General features: G+C 37.4%; 1 protein-coding gene across 2 annotated transcripts in view; it reads left to right on the top strand.

Annotated features, from left to right (window-relative positions):
• The window catches only part of REV1 (REV1 DNA directed polymerase), an 89,863-nt gene that overhangs the window by 2,869 nt on the left and 61,197 nt on the right, over positions 1–25,797 (top strand). The gene's annotated exons all lie outside the window — the stretch shown is intronic.

The raw sequence follows: 25,797 nt of genomic DNA, 5'->3' as shown, positions 1-25,797 counted from the left end.
TCCTGACTGATCCCCGCATAAGAATCCATGGTCTTTTTATTTTTATTTTTTATTTTTTTATTTTTTTCAACATTTTTTATTTATTTTTGGGACAGAGAGAGACAGAGCATGAACGGGGGAGGGGCAGAGAGAGAGGGAGACACAGAATCGGAAACAGGTTCCAGGCTCCGAGCCATCAGCCCAGAGCCCGACGCGGGGCTCGAACTCACGGACCGCGAGATCGTGACCTGGCTGAAGTCGGACGCCTAACCGACTGCGCCACCCAGGCGCCCCCCATGGTCTTTTTAAAGACATAAGTCCTGTTGTCATCCTTGGGCTCAAAATCCTCTGAAAAAGCTTCCTGTTTACCCTTAGGGCATTACATGACTTGTCAGCTGCCACGACTCGACTCTTCATCACCGTGCCCCAGTTCCCTGGTCCTTTTGTCATTTCTTGAACTAACCAAACTGTTACTACCTTACCAGTGTTAAACTTGGTGTTCTCTTAGTTGGGCCACGCCTTGCTTCTGGTGGTTATCTTGCCTTTACATCTTCTGTTTGCTCGTCAAATGTCATCACCTCAGAGAGGCCTTCCCTGATCCCTAAAATACAAGCCAGCCCCGATCTTTCTACCACTTTTTGATTCTTTCATTTTGCTTTTTATTCATAGCATTTATTGTTTGGTGAAAGTCACACTGTTGACTTATTTATCAGTTTGCTCCAATGCCTCTCCCCCACTAGAGGGCAGGGACCTTGTCTTACTGTTCTCACAGCTCTGTTCCCAGTACTCAGAAATGTGCCTGGCACATAGTAGGTGCTCAAAAGAACTTGTTGAATGAATGGTATACTTAATTTAAACATGGCTCTGGAGTCAGACAGCTTGGGACAGAATGTTGTCTCCTATCATTTACTGATTCTGCAGTCTTGGGCAAGTTAATATCCTTTGATGCCTCAGTTTGCTCATCTGTGAGATGGAGACTGTATATAGCTTATAGGATTATGCTGGGTAATAATTGAGTTAATATATGTCAAGTACTTAGAACAAGGTTATTTTATAGTTTATAGGAACAGTATTTGATGTTAGCTTGGAACATTCACTTAGCATTTTGTTTTTGCATGAGACAAACGTGCAATCATTTAATTTTATATTTATGACTTTTGCTGGTATTTTTAGCTACCAAAGTTGTATTAATGGAACTCCTTTTTATTTTTTTTTTATTTTTTAAGTTTATTTATTTGAGAGAGACAGCATGAGTAAGAGAGGGAAGAGAGAGGGAGAAAGAAGAATCCACAGAGCCTGACATGGGGCTCAAACTCATGAAACTGAGATCATGACCTTAGCTGAAACCAGGAGTTGTTCGCGTAACTGAGCCAACCAAAGTGCCCCTGTAAACTTATTTTTAAAATAAGTACATCTTGTGAATGTCTAGAATGGATTAAAAAATAAACTGCTGAGGATGGTGACCAGTATTGGTTGTAATGTGTAAGTCAGCTTTTTCATTCTGTGATCTGTGGAAGATGCTAGGAGAGATTATCTCAGCAGCCGCCCACCAGAGTAGCTTTTACATATTTCCTTTTGAAGTTCTGCTGGAGATGGGACTGTGGTGATGAAAGGACTTGCTGGAGGCCCAAGACGGAAAATCCTGGAAGATCAAGTTGAAGGATGAGTCCTGTAGTATTTGGGAAAGAGGGGTGTTTATCATCTTTGGCATTCAATTTCTGTTATTTTTTGTTACGGATCCTCCCCTCCCCCATTGTGTTTGGCTCTTGACAAGAGCTTATAGTGACCCAACTCTACTTCTTATCTTTTTTTCCCCTTTCTGTTCATCTTTTCATAGTGGGATTTTGTTTTTCCTTCAATATTTTACAGAAATGGAGAGGAAAGAATTAACAAACAGTAACTTTGTAATAATAGATGATTTGAGCTAATGCAACTTGAGTTCTTAGAAACTAAGATCCTGCCTGTAGTAACTGCACTTGCTTGATACCAGTTATTTTTACTCAGTCCACGTATCTTTATTAAGGTGCTTCTTTGTAGGAACATACTTCTTTCTTACTCTGAACTTTAACAAATAGGATCCTATCAGTGGGCCTTAAACTTAGGAAAAAAATTCAAAATACTGCTTCTCTGTGTAACATTTGTTCCAAAATTTAATAATAATTGCTAACTTATTGAACATTTACTATGTGTCAGGCTCTTTGCTGAGTGCATTGCCTCATTCAGTATTCACAACCACTCTGAGGTAGCACAGTTATAAAGAAACAGATTTAGATAATGTTCCTTGGGCCAGTCACACAGTTATGAAAGGATTTCAGGATTTCAGTCTACTACCTGAGTCCATAACTCAAGGTCATAACTACTTTTCTCTGAGGCACATAAAAATATGGCTTCTGGGGGTGCCTGGGTGGCTCAGTCAGTTGAGTGTCTGACTCTTTAATTCAGCTCAGGTCATGATTCCAGGGTCACGGGATCAAGCGCTGCATCAGGTTTTGTGCTGGGCATAGAGCCTGCTTAAGGTTCCCACCTGTGCTTACTCTCTCTCTCAAACTAAAAACAACACCAAAAATACCTCATGGTTTCTACTTGGAAACTTGCCATCATATTTTACCATGTTATTTGTGTGTGGTGTTCCCTATAACTACAAGTAGTTTCATTGTTTGTGGCTAAGTTTTGTTTTTTGTTTTCGATTTAACTATTATACTTAAATGCCTAAATGTTCTGTAAGTGAGAAACGTTTTAATAGGTTGATGATAGGCAAAATTATTTTTTTTCTCATCTTATTACACAGCCACAAATAAGTCAAAGCATGTCCATCATGGAAGGTCACCTATGTAAATAGTTTGAAAAAATTTTGCTTGATAGATGGGAGACATCAGGTTTAAGAAAACATTGTACCTTTAAATTTGCTTAAGGCTAAAATTTCAGGTAGCAAGTAAATACTTAATAAAAATTAAAGATCAGTTTCTGCTGATTATGGAGCAAATTTTCACCATCTTTGTTTTTAATAAGTAAAGAGGGTATCATTCAGTCAATTAAAATGCCTTGAAACCTAAAAAAAAAAAAAAAGGTAGGGACACATTGGTAGAATGTTTTTACACCATGGTAAACTTTTAAGTATTTTTGACATACTTGCAAGACTTTAAAATTTGAAGGGTGCCTGGGTGACTCAGTCAGTTAAGCGTCCGCCTTCGGCTCAGGTCATGATCTCACAGTTCGTGGGTTCAGGGCCTGCATTGGGCTCTGTGCTGATAGCTAGCTCAGCCTGGAGCTTGTCTTCGGATTCTGTGTCTCCCTCTCTGTCCCTCCCCTGCTTGCACTGTCTCCCTCTCTCTCAAAAATAAATTAAAAAAACATAAATTTTAAAAAAAGACTTTAAAATTTGAAGAATATCTAAATTATGAGTTTGTTGACTTCTCAACACTTAAGTAGAACTTAAGTAGATTCAGAATGCCGGTGCTAGAATGAACCTTGCAGCTTACATTTTCCTTATATTCTTCTGGAAGAAAATGAGACCCAAAGAGTCATTCAATTAAGAGAAGAAATAGTACTAGAGGAGTGCCTGGCTGGCTTAGTTGGTTAAGCGTTCGACTCTTGGTGTCTGCTCAGATCATGATCTAATGGTTATGAAATCGAGCCCCTTGGGGTTTTCTCTCCCCTCTCTCTCTGCCTCTCTGACACTTGTGCACACACGTGCTCTCTCTCTCAAGTAAATAAACTTTTAAAAAATGTTTAAAAAGGAAGAAATAGTACTAGAACTTAGGGGTTTTGTTTTGCTGTTGTTTTTACTAGAAGGCCATTTTTTAAATTATTCTTAACTGCCCTCCCTTAATCACCCAGTGTGTTTAGACCAATGTATTTGAGACCAATGTATGCTTAATATCTTATGTTCAAGAGAATAGAGAATTGAACAATATGTTCTGATAAATTTGTGATTTAATACCTTGAGGTTTTGTTTTTTTATCATTGGCTTTGAAGTAATAGAAAAAATACTTGTAGTCTATAGTGTGATAGAAAGTATGCTTTCTCAGGGCACCTGGGTGGCTTAGTCGGTTAAGCGTCTGACTCTTGGTTTTGGCTCAGGTCATGATCTCACGGTTCAGGAGTTCCAGCCCCACATTGGGCTCTGTGCTGATGGCTTAGAGCCTGGAGCCTGCTTCAGATTCTGTCTCCTTCCTTCCCTCCCTCCCCCTCTCTCTCTCTCTCTCTCTCTCTGTCCCCCCCCCCCCACCTTCCCTGCTTGCACTGTCTCTCAAAAATAAAACAAACATTAAGAAAATTTTTTTTTAATTAAAAAAAGAGAAGTATGCTTTCTCATGCCAGTAGGTAGGTGCCTATACATGTAGGATAGCTTGAGTAACATTTTAAAGACCATTCTGGTCTCGTGGCTTTATGCTTGAATGAAAGGTTAGAGGTAGGCAATAAAATTGATTGTGATGTGAATAATTTTTACTTGAATCCAGTGTCTGAGTAACCAAAATGTTGCTTATTGGCTTCAGTCATTCCTGATCATAACCAAGGCTAAAATGAGCTTTTGGAGATTTAGTCAGAAAATAATAGCTTGAATCTTACATTTTCTAAACTCCCATCATTTCTACACTAGAGATTACTAAAAACGGACTTAATACATTTTTATTATTTAGGCATTAGTCTTAATTATGTGTTTGAAATTATGATTCTCTTTTAAATGCTTTTCATCAGAGTTCTGAATTTTTTCTTATAATAAGTTCTATTACTTTAAGTATTTAAAAAAATTAAATTGGACAATCCTGAATTAAAAAAAACTTTTTTTTAACAGTTTCTTCTTTTTAAGTAGGCCTTACGACCAGCATGAAGCCCAATGTGGGGCTTGAACTCCCAATCCTGAGAGCAAGACCCAAGCTGAGATCAAGAGTCAGGATACTCAACTGACTGAACCAGTTAGGCTCCCCTAACAGTTTGTTCTTTAGTATGTTTAAGAGCATAACCAAAAATGTCCTTTATTTTTTGTAATGCTTTATGCCTTAAAAAGTGCTTTCACTTGGCTTTTTCTCATTCAGTTCCTAAAAGAGAGAAGTGAGATGGTATGTCCTGTTGTATAGCTGTGTGATTCTGGCACTAACCACCAGAGTTAGGGTAGACATCATAGGTTAAGGGCATTGTCCATTGGATTTTCCTCACTTCAAATACCATTTGCAAGCTCCAGGGCTTCCAGGCCACTTGTATTTGTGACCAACTGGCTACAAATTTGGGAGTTCCTATTACCCCTTCAAATTTGTTAATTTGCTGGAATGACTTAGAACTTAGGAAAGTGCTGTACTTAAAATTACAGTTTTATTATTAAGGATACAAATCAAGGCAAGACAAATGAAGACACAACCTAGAGAGAGGTCTACAAGGGTCCCAGATACGAAGCTTCCATTTCTTCAGGACATGTTATCCTCTTGCCACATTGACATGTGATTACCAACCAGGGAGACTCAACCAAGCCTCCATGTCCAGAGTTTATTGGAGTTTTATTACATAGGCATGATTGATTGAATTGGCCATATGGTGAATCAGTCTCCAGCCCCCTCTTCCAGGATGTTAGGCTGATATCATATGCCTCAAAACCCCAATCCTTTAATCACTTGACTGGCCTTTCAAGTATGGCCAACCCTATTCCTGAAACTAGAGGCCCACTGGGAGTTATACGTTCATAATAAAAGATGTCCTAGGGGCCCAACAAGGATAACAGAGACACTTCTCTCTATCAGTTGTGAAATTCCAAGGATTTAGAGTCTCCGTCCTATGAATCTGGGACAAAGGCAGCCAGAATTTGTATCATACAATAATAGCTGAAGAAGTGAGAACAGACATTTGTCTAATTTGTGACCATTGAAACTAGAACGTATCTCTGTAGTAGTAGCCAGTAGCCCAGTGATCTCCATTACTAAAAAATTGTAACAGGTTGTATTTGAATATATTTACATATGTAGAAAGATTGCTTTCTTTTTAAAAACAATTTTTTTTAATGTTTATTTATTTTTGAGAGAGAGCACCAGAGTGTGAGCCAGGGAGGGGCAGAGAGACAGGGAGACCCCAGAATCCGAAGCAGGATGTAGGCTCCAGGGTTCAAACTCACCAACCACGAGATCACGACCTGAGTTGGATGCTTAACTGACTGAACCACCCAGGATCCCTGAAAGATTGCTCTCTATTGAAAATTAAAACATTCTTTTATCAATATAATTGTATTTAAAACCTGGCTCAATGTTCTTTTGAGTCTCATACTAACATAAATTGTAGGTAAGTTTATAAACTACATGCTTTTTGGTATTTATAAGCTCAGCAATTTCAGCTGTGAAAATACTCATTTTTGGTATTTTTGAATTTGTAATTTTAGACTTAGGTTGTTATTAGTGTTAAGTCAGAGAAAATCTAAACCTATGAGGTGAGATTTTTGTTAGGTGGAGGTGTTGATAACGTATCTATTGGTTGTTAGTGTCATAAAGTGTTTTAGTAACTTAATTGCCATTTTGAATCTTAGCTCTTGAGTAGAAGTTACTAGCTGTTCAGGTACAGTGTTGAAGATTGATAATATTCTTTTGCATATTGTTTACGCCCAGTAGAAAATCTTATTTCTGATTGTTATTTAAAGATTATATTACATACTTGGACACCTGGGTGGCTCAGTAGCTTAAGTGTCCAACTCAGTTTAGGCTCAGGTCATGATCTCATGGTTTGTGAGATCAAGCCCCACGTCAGGCTCTGGGCAGACAGTGTAAAGCCTGCTTGGGATTCTCCCTCTCCCTGTCTCTCTCTCTCTGCCCCTCCCCTTTGTGTATACATTCTCTCAAAACAAATAAACTTAAGGGGAAAAAAGGTTATATTACATTCTCTTGGAACTTATAGAATGTTCAGAAATAGTCTATTAAGGTAGGTAGTGTTATAAATAAACTGTTTAATTGAATAAGAATTCTAGTGTTTTCTGAGGAATGCAGCATCTACTATTTGAAATGTTGTATTATCTTAAAAATTAGTGGGTTTTGTTGTTGTTTTTTATATATGATTGGGAATTCTTGGCATGAAGCAAAGGAAAAAAGGCCAGAAAGTACAGAAGGGGTGATTTCTTAAACATTCTACTCCCTTTATTTTATTTTCACTCACAGTTTCATTTAATAGAAGGATTTGTGGGAAAAGAGATTTGTAACAGATGAAACTAGCAGATCTGGAAAAGAGTGAGTTTGACCACAATTTTGAATTACAGTTATTCAGAGGAATTTGTTTTTAGTTGTATGTCATTATTGTATGCTGGCATATCTTCTGAGTTTGGAGATCTAATATATTTAGGGATAGAAGACACAAGATGAGGACTTTTGCAAAGCCAGGTTTATAGATCTTGGTGTAGATTAGGCTCAGGGGGGAGAACCTCTCCCTGTCTGTGTGCAGCCATCCCTATCCTCCGGCATTTACATACACAAATTTGCTGTTTCCTAACTTTTACAAAGTAAGGTTCAAACTTGTTAGTATGATATTTAAAGCCTTCTGTTATATTTCTTCAACTACCTTATAAGTTATCACTACCTCTACCCATATGTCAATCCAGAATGTTGCCGTAAACATCTTTTTTCTTTTGTTTTTGCTCATGAATTTCCTTCTTCCTGAAATACCCTCTCACCCTCTTCTGCCCATTAAAATCCTACTCACTGTTCTCAGTGCATATCTACCTCTTCAGTGAAGCCTTCTTGGATGTATTCTCCATCATGAGATTTATTGCTGTTTTCTCTGTGCATTTATTCCTTTTTGACGTTCCCTCTAATGTGCGCTCCTGTATTGTAGTTTTACACAAATCTTTTTTCTCTGATAGATAATGTTGGATTGCGGTTTATACTTTATTTATTTACCTTGAAAACTGTAAACTACAGTAAATGTTCAATTAATGTAGAGTAAACTGTTAGATTAGACCTAGAATTTGGGAAGAGGAGGAGTGCAAGGAACAGGACAGGAGAGATCTTGTTACCTGTAATCTAAAAACCTTGATATGGTGAGTTTACTCATTTAGTCCTCGGACTGTGATACTCTTTCTATTTAGTGTACATTATACCAACTTTCTACTTGGTATACTGTCTCATTTGAACTTCTCTAGTTGTCTCTGTTTGCAATTACCGCTCTAGATATACTGCAGGCAAAATCAGTGTTTCTCCTCTTGTGTGCCTCAGACCAGCCACATCAGCATTACCTGGGAACTTTTTAGAAATGGGAGATTCCTGGCCCCACTTCAGACCTACTGAATGAGAAACTTTGGAGTGGGGGCCCAGCAGTCTGTGTTAACTGGGCCTTCAAAATATTCTGCTCCATGCTGAAGTATGAGAAATACTGAAGATGTAGTCCCTATTTCTTTGATATTATCTCCTCCATATCTGGAGAGGTTATGTTCTGTCCCTGTTACTGAGCTTCTACTCTGCCCTTTGATTTACTGCAACCTTGAACTTTTCTGTGGATAATTACTTGGCTTCCCTGTGAGAATATACCACTTCTCCTTAGTGAAGATCACTGGCTTTTTAGTCCTTCTTCTAGACTTTTTAAAAATTCTGTCATCTCCAGGAGTGCTGGTAGGTCAGCCGGTTGAGTGTCTGACTTCAGCTCAGGTTATGATCTTGTGGTCAGTGAGTTCGGGCCCTGTGTCAGGCTCTGTGCTGACAGCCCGGAGCCTGGAGCCTGCTTCGGATTCTGTGTCTCCGTCTCTGCTCCTCCCCTGCTCGTGCTCTGTCTTTCTCTGTCTCAGAAGTGAATAAATGTTAAAAAAAAAAAAAAAAAAAAAAAAATTTTTTTTTAAGTCATGTTATCTCCAGAACTTCCTTTTGTTTTACTTTGTAGCTTGAGGCTGACTTTTGGACATGCTGACCTTGAAATGCATGTGAGACATCCTAGTGGAGTTGTTTAATAAGCAATTGGGCCACATGATTTGGAGTTCAGAAAGTCAGAAAAATTGAGGGAAGGTGTTTACAAACCAGTTAATTTTGCTGCACTCTGGAAAGTCAGAGAAGGCAGTTCTTTGTGCTTTATTAAAATATCAGTCTTCATTTCTTTCCTTTCTGTGGAAATTTGTAATTACAGGGAGGAAAATTATTAGTAATTCTTCTAGAACACCTCCTTCAACTTGTATTCAGATGACTGATTTTGTTAAATCATTCATCTTTTTGTATTTTTGTTATAACAAAGAGGATAAGAGAGAAAATTCTTTGTTATATTGAATTGTGTGGGATAGAAACTTTCCTTTTAATAAGATCAGTCTCAGAGTGGGATGTTACAAATATTTGTTATGCATTTTCAGTTTTAATATATCCAAATATTTTTCTTATATATCTTGTTTTTCCTCTTTTTATCTCTGTAGTCTATTAAAATATTGACTCTCAATCATAGTATGAAAATGTTAAAACGTAGTTACATTCATTAGGGTACAGGCTTAGCTGCTGTAACAGAAACTTACAAACACAATGATACAAACACAACACTAATGAAGTTTTTCTCTTTCCTGTAATAGTAGGTGGGCAGTCTGTAGTGGGTGAGGGACTGCCTTTTTTTTTTTTTTTTTTTTAAGGTTATTCATGGTCCCAGGTTCCTTCTGTTTGCTTAGCAATCTCCTTAAGTATTGTTCTCATTTCACGTTGAAGCCAGATTACTTCATAGGGGCACACCAGAAAAAGAGTAAATACCTTCCTTTGAGAAGATGGCACATATTTTTTTATATATATTATTCTGCTTGTATCTCACTGGCCAGAACTTAGTCACATGGCCACTCCTGATTTTAAAGGAGCCTAGGAAATGTAGTCTCAATTGGTAACTCTGCTTCCCACTTAGGGGAATGGGAGAAGTGTTCTATTACTAAAAGAAAGGAAGAAAGAATGACTACTGAACATCATTCTGACACTCCAAACTTTAGGAGTTTCAAGACCACTCTCCTTTCTGATACCAACCGCAATTTTGCAGAGCCCCAAGATCACCCTCAGGTTCAATAATTCACTAGAACTCTTGAAAGCTGTTGTACTCATGGTTATGATTTACTCAGTAAAAGATGTAGATCAAAACTAGCTGAGGGAGAAGGCACTTGGGGCACACAGGTGGAACTTCCAGTTGCCCTCTCTCATTGAAGCCTTAGGACAGCACTAACTTCTGGCAACAATGAGTGGCAGTACACACAAAATACTGCCAACCAAGGAAGTTTACCCAAGCCTTAATGTCCAGAGTTTTTATTGGAGTTTGGTCATACAGATATGGTTGGCTACCCATGTGGCTGATCTTTAGTCTCCTCTGAAAGTTAATAATGCATGACCCAAAGTATCCATCATAAACCACTTTGTTAGACTATTTGAAGTGGCTCGTGGTTGGCTACTAAACAAAGACATTGATCATACAGGACATTCCAGTGGCTTAGAGATTACCTCCCAGGAACCAAGGTTAAAGGCTAGACCTCTTTTTGAGTAAGGTTAATTCTTTACTAGATAGCCACTTCTGCGGATAGGCACATCTTGTTTCTGGATATATAGACAGTTGCATAATATAAATGCTTTCATTTTGAAAGCTTTTTTTCTTAAATGAATAGACGTTTAAAATCACATACCTTTTAAAAACTACAAGAGACTAGACTTCGTTAGGTTCAACTATCCATCCACAAATGAACTAGCATCTGACTGCTTGTGACCTAGATGAGAGAACCAGTTAACAAAGTTGATACTGTATCTGAATCTCTACTTATGAATATGGGCTACTTACATTTGCAGTCTAGATGGAATCTGTTTGTTGTAGGACCTATTTTCCTCCTCTGTCCTTTACATATGTACCATACATGTCTGGGAGCTACTGTATCTGACCCAGACAGGTACTGGATTCGAAGCATCTATTTTGTTGAATTGTATTTGTCTGGTTCAGTTCATTATGAGTGGTTTTTTTTTTCCAGTATGAGTGTTCTCTTCAGAAGCTTATTGTATTGGTAGTATTGTTCATTTTCTCCCTGAAGGTTGGATGACAGTTTTGTACAAGTGTGATTTTGCATCACAAACCAGCAATGCAGCCTTTAGTCTTTCTACACTAGGAGGCAACTGTGTGCAGAATAATTAGTATTTGGCCTACCTACTCCAGATTGTTGTGAAGATAAATAGTAAATGTAAAGGTCCCTTTGGAAAAAATATAAATACTATGGAATTGCAAAATATTACTAGTGCTATGTTTAAATTTAAAGAATTTAAAGTTAAATGTTAAAAATTTTAATAAAGGAAGGAAATAGATACCAGTTGAGTGAATTTTTAAAAAGATGATGAGAATATAATTTTCTCTTCCCTTTATTTTCTCAGTTTTCTGCAGTAAACATGTAGTTCTTTTATCATGAGAGCACAGAAAACTTTTTGAAAAGGGACACCTAGCAAGACCAAATACTGACAATGTAACTAAGCAGTGTATAAACACAAATCATGACTTGGATGAGTAATAGCAAATTTCTCAAGAAAAGGTGGAAAGATCAGGGGCGCCTGGGTGGCGCAGTCGGTTAAGCGTCCGACTTCAGCCAGGTCACGATCTCGCGGTCCGTGAGTTTGAGCCCCGCGTCAGGCTCTGGGCTGATGGCTCGGAGCCTGGAGCCTGTTTCCGATTCTGTGTCTCCCTCTCTCCTGCCCCTCCCCCCTTCATGCTCTGTCTCTCTCTGTCCCAAAAATAAAAAAATAAAAAAAAAGAAAAGGTGGAAAGATCAGACTCACTTCTGGAAAAAGTTTATGTACCCAAGTCTATAATTTGTTGTTTAGACAGTGCCTTTGTATGTTGTAGCCACTTTTATTTGATGGATTAAAGTTCTTTGATTTCTGTATTTTTTTGGTGTTTATCAAATGGTATCTCCTGGGGCACCTGGTTGGCTCATTCATTTAAGTGTCTAACTTTTGATTTTAGCTCAGGTCATGATACTATGGTTTGTGAGATTGAGCCCCACATTGGGCTCTGTGCTGACAGCTTGGGGCCTGCTTGGGATCTCTCTCCCCCTTTCTCCCCGCCCCTCCCCCACTCATGCTTGTGTATGCTTTCAAAAATAAACATTTTTTTTTTTTAGAAATTTTTTTTATGTTTATTCTTTAGGGAGAGAGGGAGTGTGAGTGGGGGAGGGGCAGAGAGAGAGGAAGACACAGAATCTGAAGCAGGCTCCAGGCTCTGAGCTGTCAGCGCAGAGCCCAATGCAGGGCCTGAACCCACGAGCCGTGAGATCATGACCTGAGCTGAAGTCAGACATTTAACCAACTGAGCCGCCCAGGCGCCCCAACAAACATTTTTTAAAAAGAAAAAAATACTTAAAAAAAAAGATCCGGATCTCTTATAGAACAGGAATTGTTTTATTGTAGCAGAAAACAATTGGTAATAGGAGAATGTCTCTCTATAATGAAGGTGAGGGAGCCAGGTTAAAAAGTTTTTTAAAAGGGTCCTGTTAGGTTAGGAATAATACCTGGTTGAACTATCTTGACATTTTATTTTTATATATTTTCAAAGAGATTTTATACACACAGTGTTCTCAGGACATTAAACTGTCAGTTTGGTTTTAAGTCCCTACAAGTGAGTATATGGTAAAGACTAGAGCCATTAGTTGTGCTTCTTGGAAATTATCACAAGGGTACAATGTCTGTCACCCAGGTGTCTGATTTTTGTTTTTAATAGCTTGATGAGTTTTTTCAAAGTCAAAAACATGGCTAGTGTGTTGGATAGGTCGAGAACATTCTACGTCCTTGGTTTAAGAAATTCAAGAATCTCTTTTGCCCTTGTAACTTGAGCAGGCTGAGAGCTGTAGACAGTGATGGTCTCTGGTTGAATCAAACCAAAACCTCAAAACAGCTGTATTTTTCTGTTTAAGCATTATGTAAATAGCTGTTTATCTGGTATTAAAGCTTTTACCATTTAAGAACAAATAAGAGCACACTGAAGCAGGCATTGTCAAGTCGTGTTAGTGACTGCGTGACTGCGTGCTAGCACTTCATTTACTTACTCATTGTCCTTAGTTAAGGACAGTACTTGGTCCTAGTAAATTAGTTCTACAAATGCCTTCCCACTGCCCTCTCTGAGGAAAAAGTTCAAGATACTGCTATATAGATTTCTTGGAGAAGTAGCCTCTCTCCCAGTGTTGTACTGCCCTCTTCCCTGTTAGCTTGCTGGTCTCTGTAATCCCAGCTGCCTATGGAATGTTTCCAATGTCAGAAGTCCTTTTTTTTTTTCTTTGCTTATTCTTAGAAATTTCATTTAAAAATTTTTGATTGTGGGAAAATCATGTGTAAAATTTACCATTTTAACCATTTTTATGTGGACAGTTCGGTAGCACTAAGCACGTTCATGTTGTTGTGTAATCATCACCACTATCCAGAATGCTTTTTGGTTTATAGCTGAAATTCTGTACCATTGAACTGTAGCTCTCTATTCCCATTCCCCCCAAGCCCCTGGCAACTCCCGTTTTACTTTTTTATGATTTTGACTATAGATACCTCATAAAAATGGAATCATACAGTGTTTCTCTTTTTATTACTGGCTTATGTCACTTAGCATAGTGTCCTCAAGGGTCATCCATGTTGCAGTGTTTGTAAGAATTCTCTTCCTTTTTAAGTCTGAATTATATTCCACTGTATGTATATACAACGTTTTGTTTATCCGTTCATCTATCAGTGGACATGTGGGTTGCTTCCACCTTTTGGCTGTGGTGAATAATGCTGCTATGAACATGGGTGTATACATAACTCTTTGGGGCTGTGCTTTCAATTCTTTTGGGTACATACCCAGAAATGGAAATGCTGGATCCTAGAGTAATCCTATTTTTAATTTTTTGAGGAACCCACCATATTGTTTTCCATAATAGCTACACCATTGTATATTCTCACCAACAGACCAGCAGTGTACGAGTGTTTCAATTTCTCCACATCCTCACCAACACTTTCTGGTTTAAAAAAAAAAACAACTTTTTTTAATGTTTGTTTATTTTTGAGAGAGAGAGAGAGACAGAGTGTGGGCAGGGGAGGGACAGAGAGAGAGGGAGACACACAAACCGAAGCAGGCTCCTGGCTCTGTGCTATAAGCACAGAGCCCAACGTGGGGCTCGAACCCACGAAATGTGAGATCATGACCTGAGCCGAAGCCTGGCGCTTAACCGACTGAGCCACCCAGGTGCCCCTTCTGTTTTTTTTTTTTGTTTTTTTTTTTTATGTTTGTTTATTTTTGACAGAGAGAGAGACAGAGCATGAGCGGGGGAGGGGCAGAGAGAGAGAGGGAGACACAGAATCCGAAACAGGCTCCAGGCTCTGAGCTGTCAGCACAGAGCCCGATGTGGTGCTTGAACTCACAGACCGCAAGATCATGACCTGAGCCAAAGTCGGACACTCAACCAACTGAGCCACCCAGGCGCACCAGCTTCTGTTCTTTAATAGTAGCCTTCCTAATAGATACGAGATAGTATCACATTGTGGTTTCGATTTGCGTTTCCTTAATGAATAGTGATGCTGAGCATTTTTTCACGTGCTTCTTGGCCATTGTATTTTTTTTTTTTTGAGAAATGTCTATTTAAATCCTTTGCCCCTTTTATTTTTTTCTTAATGTTTATTTTGAGAGTGTGCATGTGTGTGAGTGAATGGGGGAGGGACAGAGAGAGAGATGGAAAGAGAGAATCCCAAGCAGGCTCCGCACACAGTGCAGAGCCCAACACAGGGCTCGATCTCATGGCCACAAGATCATGACCTGAGCCGATATCAAGAGTTGGGCACTTAACTGACCAAATCATCCAGGTGCCCCTAAATCCTTTGCCCATTTTAAAATCAGTTTCTTTTTATTGTTAAATTGTAGGAATTCTTTATATATTCAGGATATTAAATATCAGATTAGGTGATTTTAAAATATTTTCTCTTGTGTGGGTTACCCTTTTACTCAGTTGATTGTGTCCTTTGCTGCACAATTTTTAATTTTGATATAGCCCAGTTTATTTTTCCTTTGTTGGCTTTTTTTGGTCATATTTTGCCATGTTTAATGTTATGAAGCTTTTGTTCTCTGTTTTCTTTTTGAAGTTTATAGTTCAGGTCTTTGATCCATTTTAACTTTTTATGTGTATAGGATAAGGGTCCATCTTAATTTTGTTGCATGTGGATATCCAGTTTTCCATTTCCTTTGGCAAAAAGACTGCTTTTCCCTATTTAATGGTCATGGAGAAGTCTTCTTAAATACATGTGTTCCTGGAATACCAGTTATTACCAATTTCTTAATTGTTAGCAGCAAATTGATAGCAGACTAAAGAAAGAGGCCTTGAAGAAGAGATGTTGAGTATTGATATGGTAGGGAGCCAAGGGTAAACTTGTTTTATTTCAGACTTGCCTAGTGATGGTCTGGGTGGCTACAGGCTGCTTTCTTTGCATTTGTGTCATATTCATGAATTAATATACTACTATAATATGCAGATTCATTCATCTATTGCATATTGATTTGTATATTCCAATTCATTCTGCACCTATTTCTTAAATAACTATTGAATGAAGATAAACCCATACATGTACATATGACTAGAGTAATGAGACTATGTAAAAACCACTCAGAGTCAGTTTCATTACTTAATAGCCTATGTATTTTAGAGTTACAGACCTATAACCAACAGATTAACACTAATAATGAATATGTATTTGGGCAGTTCCTTGATATGTTGTGGAGATTTTGCTGGTGTGTGTTTAGAACCCTGTAATGTTAATAATTCTTCATGAAATAGATGAAATACCACTTCTGCGTGAAAATGATTTTTTTTGGTGATTAACATCATTCCGTGGGTAGATGTCAAAGTCCCAGTAATCATAGTAAAGAAGACAGAATGAATTTTTGTTTGTTTGTTTCTTGTTTTAGCAGGATTTGAGTAGCTTCTTAAATGCATATTGGAAGTCCAGAGTGAACTGTGTGCTCCAGCAAAAGATGAAATAAAGTTAGGGGAAAGGTATGAATAAGTAATTTTGATATATTTTTTAATAAGTAGATCCTTCATGAGACTCTTCATAGGATTTTTTAATACCCCTGTTAAGAGAATGGAAGAGTCAGGAAATCTTTAGCATTGCAAGGCATTCAGGGTCCCCGAGCTCATTATAGATATAGCTGCTGTCCCATTTGCCTTAAACGTGCCTCACCTGGCTAGCTCTTAGTCTGTGTTGACACTGGGGGCTGGGCATGACTGCACTGACAGCCTCTCATTTTGTTGGTCTTTATAATTTTATTACTTGAGGTCTAATAGGTGAGTTTTAGCTTTGAATCTTTCAGGGGGTGGAACATTTCCACCCTCTTTTGTAGTCACATATGGGAACACAGAACACAGCCAGAAGTCTTCAAACTTAGTTTTTAGTTCATTAGTTTTGGTTTTCAGTCTTTTTCAATTTGAGCTTTTTTCTTATTCAGACCTCAGATAATTTAAAACTTACAAAGCAGGGTTACCAAAATTAAAGTGGTTTTAGAGAGTGGAACCTTACATGATTGTTGTTTTGCCCCATACTTTTGTTTTTTCCCTACCACATTCATCCCATATATGCAGTGCATAGTTCCACAGGGATTCTACTGAGCACTTACCGGTCAAACTTTGTTTTATAGGTGAACGGATGTGAGGCTCAGTGCTCTTGGATTCATCCCAAGTCATACAGATAGGCAGTGGTGGAACTGGGATTAAAGCCCAGATCTTGTGTCACTAAATATATTGCTCTTTCCATTATGTTGTACACCATGGATAGCACATTTAAAATAATGATATTGTGTACTTTATAATCTTCAAAGAGTTTCCATACATGTGGTCTCATTTGATTTTCACTTTGTGACTTGGTGCAGTAGATTAGTATAATAGCAGCTAATGTTTATTGAGGGCATACCCTAAATGCTAGGGATAAGGGTACTTTTGCATACATGAGTTCATTCTTTATCCATTTTTTAACTAGTTTTTAAAAACCCAGCAATTGACTTCAGCATTGATGCTGTTGGATAAGGAGAAGTCCATAGGTTACATAGGTTTTATTTTAGGTTGTGTATTACAGTTTCAGAAACATTTATCACTTTCCTCAAGGTCGTGGGACTAGATTGGGAACATAGTCGGCAAGAGTTTCATCTAGAAGGCCAATTTTTATTTATAAGTGTGACTTGATAATTGGATGACTTGTTGATAAAGGGCATTCTCTTCTTAGTGAGCAGGGTTAGTCAAGAGGACATGTTGTAAGTCAGAAGGATGCTTGGAACAGAGAAGATAAGAACAGAGCATGTGTGTTGTTTTTAAGGGTTATTTCTGTCAAGTTGTGGTGTCCTGACTTACTGTTCTCCATTCTAGGGGAAGTCCTATTTGAAGAAACAAATCAGTCATCTGGAGTGGAGAACTATTCCCCTGAATCTGTCTTGAGAGGCATAGGTGCCTCTTTTTGAAGCTCTATACTGGTTAGCACAAACATAAGCCCTGACTTCATGGCATACCACTTTCCACAAATAGGTTTTTATGTTGTTTCCTGATTTCACACTACAAAGAAAGCACTGTAGTGTTTAGAACCCCCTAAATGACTTACATTTAATCCCACCTGTTGGATGGTTCTTGTTAGCATCAAAAGTGTGTATCATTTGCTAATCTGGTCTGTGTACCGTTTTGGGGGGAGGGAGCATATCGTATATTCTATCTGTTAAATACAGAATCTGACTGTGATTCTTTGGAAAGATGTTTTAAAATAAGAGAAATAGGGGTGCCTGGCTGGCTCAGTCAGTAGAGCATGTGACTCTTGATCTCAGGGTCATGAGTTTGAGCCCCACGTTGAGTATGGAGATTACTTAAAAATAAAAGCTTAAAAAAAAAGAGAATAAAAAACAGATAAGATTAAATATACAAAGTACAGTTTTAAATATAGATACATTGGGGTACATTATACTAGAGACATTATTATTTCTACCTTGCTTTATCTCCTACATAGAAGTTTATTTTCTTTATTAAATAAGAACTTGTTGACTTTCTATCATATGCAAGATTATTGATTATTTTATATACATAGTATGTTCTTCATATATTCATTCTGCAGTGTTTTGAGTATGAGAAAGGAGAGGAGTGTGGGTCTAACTGAAGTAAGTGAAGTATGAACAATCTTTGGTGCTGTGTACATATGAACAGAAGTCTGATAAGCCTACTTATTACTTCCTGTCACCTGTCTGTCACCTTCACCTGTCACCTTCCTGTCTCTTACTGACCTTACAGTTTAGGTTGTCAGGGAGCTTTGCTGCATGCCAGGTTGGTCTGTTACTGCTCTTTGCCAGCATCTTAGATGTGGGTTATGTAGTTTTCTTTGTGTCCAGGTTTTGTTTTTGTTTTTGTTTTTGTTTTTGTTTTTTTGTCCTCCCTACTCTTCTGCATGAAATCTTCCTCTTAAGTTCGTTTGTAGGGCTAGTTAGTATTTCCTTAATTGGTGCTCATTTCCTTTTAGATTGTAAAGTTTTAAAATTTATATAAAAATGTCTATAATTTGATTTATCTCAGTACTGTTTAGTATAATATAGCGCTTTATACACAGTAATATTCCATTAGCTTTGATCTATAGGTAGTTTAATGTGGTCTCTCCTATACACATCTGAATTATTTCTTACATGTCATAATTACCTATGCTATGAGAAGTAATCTACAGCTGTCTACTGAACTATCTAGCATCTTTGTCTGACAAAAGAAGAGTTATACTACTGTTGTCTACAACAGTGACAGGGCTGATGAATTGCCACTCCCAGTATGTAGCAAACACCAGATTTAGTTAGGTTTTTACCCCAGTCCACTGTCACAGGCCATCTTGGTGTATACATATTATTTAAATGAATTTGATAGGACTGGTTGCCTTAAGTCTTTTCTGAATAAGTCTAGGAGGTCTGCATAAATAAATGTAGAGCATCAAAACTGTTACACAATGTAATTTCTAAAATTGAAGTATGTTGCTAAAGTATATGGATATAATGTTAATTTTTATATTTAATTTCTGAAAATATTTCTGTGTGTCTTGTATGGACTACAAAAGGGAACTGTGGAAGAATTTTAATCTAAAATGGAACCAGAGGATTTGAAATGGAGAATCTCAGGCACGTGCCCTCAGAGGAATGAACTTAAGAACTGAGGCACTGATTTGCTGTAAATGCCTGATTTACAGAAGATGGAGACCTCTCCTGACCAATGAATGTCTGCCAAAAATCTCTCCCCATCCTCAAGCCAGTGAACTTACTGCTTGGATTCCACCTGGGCTTCCCCCTCTTTACAATCCTTGCCCATAAATACAGCCCGCCCCAAACCCTTAACAGGCTTGCCTAATACCTTGCTACCACAGGAGTTTCCCAAATTGGAATTCCTCTGCTGTTCTCAGATAAATTCAATTTATGGTAAATCTAGTAGTCAACTACCCAAACCTCTTAAAGACCCGGCAATGTAATTGAGACCCAGAGAAATGGAGATGTACCAGAGATCAGTGAAACCAGTTAGTGGCACAGCCTGTACTAGAAACATTTCCTCTTCTACTCTTTTATTCATAATTCTTTGATCCACTGTGCTGTATATTCTACAAAAAATAACAGATTGACTGTCATTACTGCACTTTTATTTAGTCAGTATTTAACATTGATTAATCCAGATATTTATTGTTTTCCTTGCTACATTTTTCCTGTATTTTTGATCTTCCAAGCTAATATTTTCTTCTACCTGAGGGATATCTTTTAGGATTTCCTGTAGTACAAGTTTGCTGGTGGCATTAGCTTCTGTTTTTAATTTGCCCCAGATACCTTTATGTTCTCTTTCTTGACTGAATTTTTCTCTGGGTATAGAATTCTGAGTAATTATTTTCTTTCAGTGTAGTCTTCTGGCACTATTGTTTCTGTTGAAAAGACAGCCTTTATGTAATTGGTCCTCCTTTGAGTATTTTGAATGAAATCTGTTTTCCCCACCCATGGCAGCTATTTATTTGTTTCCTTGAACATAGGTAGCATAGTTAATCTTTAACTGGGTTAAAATCAGTATCTGGAAACAAACAGGGCTGATGGGGGGTGGAAGGGAGGGGAGGGTGGGTGATAGGTATTGAAGAGAGCATCTTTTGGGATGAGCACTGGGTGTTGTATGGAAACCAATTTGACAATAAATTTCATATATTTAAAAAAAATCAGTATCTGGAGTCTTTGTAGGTCTGTTTACTTTGTTTCTGTTGGTTCTCACTCATGTGATCTTACTACTTTGTGTGCCTGGTTATTTTTATTTGTATGCCAGACTTTATATTTTCAAAATGGTTTTCAGAAACATGTGTTTAGGATGTTGTCATTCCCTGTACAGGGTTTACATTGCTTCTGCCAGATGGTTTAGAGCATTCCAGATCATCTTTTTTTTTTTTTTTAATTATCATTCCAGTGTAGTTCACGTACAATGTTATATTAGTTTCAGGTGTACAATATAGTGATTCAGGAATTCTATACATTACATGGTAAGTAATACTCTTTAATCCCCTTCACCTATTTCACCCATTCACCTCCCCTCTGGTTGGTAACTATCAGTTTGTTCTCAGAGTCTGTTTTTGGCTTGTCTCTTTTTGGTTTGTTTCTTAAATTCCACATAAGAATTGAAGTCATGTGGTATTTATCTTTCTCTGACTGGCTTATTTCACTTAGCTTAATACTCTAGCTCCATTCATGTTATTGTAGGTGGCAAATTTCGTTTTTCTTTATAGCTGAATAATATTACATTGTGTATATATATATCATTATCCATTCATCTGTTGATGGACACTTGGGCTGCTTCCATAATTTGGCTCTTCTAAGTAATGCTGCAGTAAACATAGGGGTACATGTATCTTTTTGAATTAGTGTTTTCATATTCTTTGGGTAAATCATTTAATTTTTTAAGAAACTTCTACACTGTTTTCCACAGTGGCTGCACCAGTGTGCATTCTCACCAACAGTTCACAAAGGATCCCTTTTCTCTACATCCTTGCCAATACTTGTTGTTTTTTGTGTTTTTGATTTTAGTTATTCTGACAGGTGTGAATTGATACCTTATTGTGGTTTGGATTTACATTTCCCTAATGAGTGATGTTACGCATCTTTTCGTGTGTCTTTTGGCCATGTGTATATGTTTGTGGTTGGAGAAATGTCTGTTCATGTCTTCTGCCTGTTTCTAATTGGATTATTTGGGATTTTTTTGGTATTACTAATCCTTTATCAGGTATGTCATTTGCAAATATCTTCTTCCATTCAGTAGGTTGTCTTTAGTTTTGTTGATTGTTTCCTTTGCTTTGCAGAAGCTTTTTATTTTTGTTGTAGTCCCAATAGTTTATTTTTGCTTTTCTTTCCCTTGAGGCCGGAGACCTATCTAGAAAAATGTAGCTATGGCCATTGTTGGAAAAATTGCTGCCTGTGCTCTCTTCTAGGATTTTTATGGTTTGAGGTCACACATTTAGGTCTTTAATCCATTTTGAGTTTATTTTTGTATATGGTGTAAGAAGCTGGTGCAGTTTAATTCTTTTGCATGTTGCTATTTTTCTCAACACTATTTGTTGAAAAGATTGTCTTTTTCCCATTGCACATGCTTGCTTCCTTTGTCCAAGATTAATTGACCATGTAATCGTGGGTTTATTTCTGGGCTCTCTCTTCTGTTCCTTCATCTTTGTATCTGTTTTCATCCCACTACCATAGTGTTTTGATTACTACAGCTTTGTGTAGTGTATCTTGAAATCTGGAATTGTGATATCTACAGTTTTTCTTTTTCAAGATGGCTATGTCTATTCAGAGTCTTGTGGTTCCATACAAATTTTAGGATTATTTGTTGTCGTTCTGTGAAATACGCTGTTGGTATTTTACTAGGGATTGTATTAAATCTGTAGATTGCTTTGGGTGGTATGGAAATTTAACAATATTGGTTCTCCCTTCCATGAGCATGGAATATCTTTCCATTTTTTTGTGTCATCTTCAGTTTCTTTCATTCATGTTTTATAGTTTTCAGAGTATAGGTTTTTCACCTCCTTGGTTAAGTTTATTCCTAGGTATTTTATTTTATTTTTTTATTTTTTGGTGTTATTGTAAGTGGGATTATTTTACTAATTTCTCTCTTTTCTCCATGATTAGTATATAGAAATGCAATGTATTTCTGTATATTGATTTTGTATCCTGCAATCCTAATGTATTCATTTATCAGTTCTAGTAGTATTTTGGTGGAGTCTTTAGGGTTTTCCATATATAATATCATGTCATTTGCAAATAATGGAAGTTTTACTTGTTCTTTACCAATTTGGATGCCTCTTATTTTTTTCTGTTACCTAACTGCTGTGGTTAGGACTTCCAGTACTATATTCAATAAAAGTGGTGGGAGTGGCATCCTTGTCTTGTTCTTGATCTTAGGGGAAAAGCTCTCAGGTTTTCACCATTGAGTATGAGGTTAACTGTGGGTTTTTCATATATGGCCTTTGTGTTGAGGTATGTTCTCTCTAAGCCTACTTTGTTGAGGATTTTTATCATGAGTGGGTGTTGTAACTGTGTCAGATGCTTTTTCTGCATCTGTTGAAATGATCATATGATTTTTTTCCCTTTTTTTGTTAATATGATGTACTACATTGATTGATTTGTGAATATTGAACCACCCTTGCATACTTGGGATAAATCCCATTATGAATCATAGTTAATGATTTTTTTTAACATATTGTCGGATTCAGCTTGCTAATATTTTGTCGAGAAGTTTTGCATCTTTGCTTATCAGAGATACTGACCTGTAGTTCCCTTTTTTTGTAGTATCTTTATCTGGTTTTGGTTACCAGGGTAATGCCTGCCTCACAGAATGAATTTGGAGGCTTTTCTTCCTCTTCTGGCTTTTGGAATAGGTATCAACTCGTCCTTAAATGTTTTCTAGAATTCACCTGTGAAGCCATCTGATCCTGGACTTCAGTTTGTTGGGAGTTTTTTGAATACGGATTCAATTCCATTGCTGGCAATAGGTCTGTTCACATTTCCTATTTCTTCCTGATTCAGTTTTGAGAAGTTACTGTTTCTAGGAATTTATCTATTTCTTCTAGGTTGTCCCATTTGTTGGCTTATAATTAATTATTCATAATCTTCTCTAACTATCCTTTATATTTCTGTAGTGTTATTTCTCCTCTTTTCTTTCTTTAAAAATTTTTTTAATTTTTATTTATTTTTGAGAGAGAGTGTGAGTAGGGGAGGGGCAGAGAGAGTAGGAGACACAGAATCTGAAGCAGGCTCCAGGCTCTGAGCTGTCAGCACAAAGCCTGACACAGGGCTCAAACTCATGAACTGCGAGATGTGACCTGAGCTGAAGTCAGATGCTTAACCGACTGAGCCACCCATGCACCCCTCTCCTCTTTTATTTCTAATTTTGTTGATTTGAGTACCCCCCCTCTCTTTTTAATGTTTGTTTATTTAATTTTGAGAGTGATCAGGGGAGGGTGAGAGAGAGAGAGAGAGAGAGAGAGAGAAAGAAAGAGATCTGAAGCAGGCCTGGAACTGTCCGCACAGAGCCTGACATGAGGCTTGAACTCACAAACTGTGAGATCATGACCTGAGCTGAAGTTGAATGCTTAACCAGCTGAGTCACCCAGGCACCCTCTTTTTTTTAATGAGTCTGGGTAAACACTTGATTCCAAAGAATCAGCTCTTGGTTTCATTGATCTGTTCTGTTGTTTTTTTGGTTTCTATTTTATTTCTGCTTTAATTGTTATTTTTTCTTCTTTCTACGGGTTTTGGGTTTTTTCTCCTTTTTCTACCTCTTTTAGGTGTAAGGTTAGGTTGTTTATTTGAGTTTTTTTTGCTTCTCGAGGTAGACCTGTATTGTTATAAACTTCCCTCTTAGAACTGCTTTTGGTGCATCCTGAAGATTTTGGACCATTGTGTTTTCATTTTCATGTGTCTATGTATTTTTTCATTTTTCCTCCTTGATTTCTTGGTTGATTCATTTCATTATTTAGTAGCATGTTATTTGACCTCCATGTATTTGTGTTCTTTAGGATCATCTAATTTACTTTCAGAGGTTGAAATAATCCAAGGCAGGCTACATTTTTGGCAAAATTTGGTTTGTCTACCTCCAGTTTACTTACCCCTAGGATTCTAATCCCAAGTGTGGAGATGTATATGCTTGGAGGACCCTTGAATTCCAACTGTTGTTCCCTTAGCGCTGTGTTTGTTCAGAAACATTGCCCAGACTGTTATAATTGCCACATGCTTTCAGAGGAAAAAGCTGTCCCAACCTGGGGAGGACAGGTGAGCTGGCAGGGTTTCTTTGTCATCTTCTAAATCTGAGCCCAGTAATTTTTCATTATTTTGTTTTTTAAAAAATAATGTTTTGTTTAGTTTTCTTCTTTCTCACCAGGAAGATTGATCCCAATAACCTAGTTAACTACTTGTTATGGGTTTTTCTCAAAAATAGAATTTGAATGTATAAAATGAAATGTTTCTTCTTTTTCCCTTTTTTTCAGTCTATTTGAATCCTGAATCAATCAATAGGAGTTTGCTGTATTCAAATTAGTTGAAATGAAGAAATTACTAATTTCAGTCTTTTACTTTTTCAAAGCTTAAACATTTGTCTGGGATAGCTTTATTACTTTGAAATAGAAGAAGAAGCTTGAAAAAAATTTTTTTTAACTTACAACTTTATTTCATACTTTCCTACCCTCATGAAACCACTGATTAGGATTTCTCATATTGGCCTTTTGCAGTAGTTACCCAGTAGATCTTAAATGAATAATATATTCTTTAACTTACTTTTCATTTAGCTGATTGTTCCCTTTAATTTTTGTGAGCATTCCTAACATACAAGGGCCAGAACTCCCAAACTCTTTACTTATTAAGAGCAGATGTATAGATTCAAAGTTAATACGAAGTCATGAACTTTGTGTTAACACATTTCCCCTACTCCTTTAAGATAAGGGGAGAAGTCTTGAGGGACTGGACAAAGTGTACCTCTTGAAAATAGAAGTATTTAGCAGAACAATATGGCAGTTCTAGGACTCATAATGAATACATTGGGTAGCCATGCCCCTACCTTTGTCAAACTGAAAACAACACCAAATCTTCTCTGCCAGCATCCACATCCCCTATTCTGGATTAATTACGTTGCCTCTTGTTCACAGAGCTCTTTGCTCATGCCCCTTGTCTCTCTATAGGACTTATTTATTTATTTATTTATTTACATTTATTTATTTTTGAGAAACAGAGTGAGACAAAGCATGAGCGGGAGAGGGGCAGAGAGAGAAGGAGACACAGAATCTGAAGCAGGCTCCAGGCTCTTAGCAAGCGGTCAGCGCAGAGCCTGATGCGGGGCTTGAACCCACAAATTGTGAGATCATGACCTGAGCCGAAGTTGGACACTCAACCGACTGAACCACCCAGGCGCCCCCGGACTTACCTTTTTAAGAGAAGGTCTCTACATATCTTTTAGGCCCTTTTTAAAAGCTGACAGTAAACATTCATAATATAAATGTCAGCAAGGAAAAACTACATTGCACAATATATCAAGTGTAGAAATATTTGAGAGAAAATGCTTATGTGTGTGTCTAAAGTGTCATATTTTAAGGTTTCACTCAGTAACAAATTCTTATAAACCATATCACAGCTAATTTGACTTGGATAATGTACAGAGCTTCTCCTGTAACATATTAATTGATATTAACTTATGTAGTAGAAGAAAAATAACCTAAATAGAGGGTGAGTTAGTTTTGTGAAGGATAATGCAGTCGGGTCTCAAGATGTAGCCGTATAGCTAGATGAGTTTTGTAAGGAGTTTCATTTAGTGCCTGCTTTGACTTCTGAACCATTTGATAACCTTGCTAGCTACTAAGGCACCTAACACTTGAGATAAGC

Source organism: Neofelis nebulosa, chromosome 9, assembly GCF_028018385.1.
Source record: "Neofelis nebulosa isolate mNeoNeb1 chromosome 9, mNeoNeb1.pri, whole genome shotgun sequence".
Lineage (NCBI taxonomy): Eukaryota > Metazoa > Chordata > Mammalia > Carnivora > Felidae > Neofelis > Neofelis nebulosa.
This window is presented reverse-complemented; position numbering and strand designations above follow the sequence as displayed.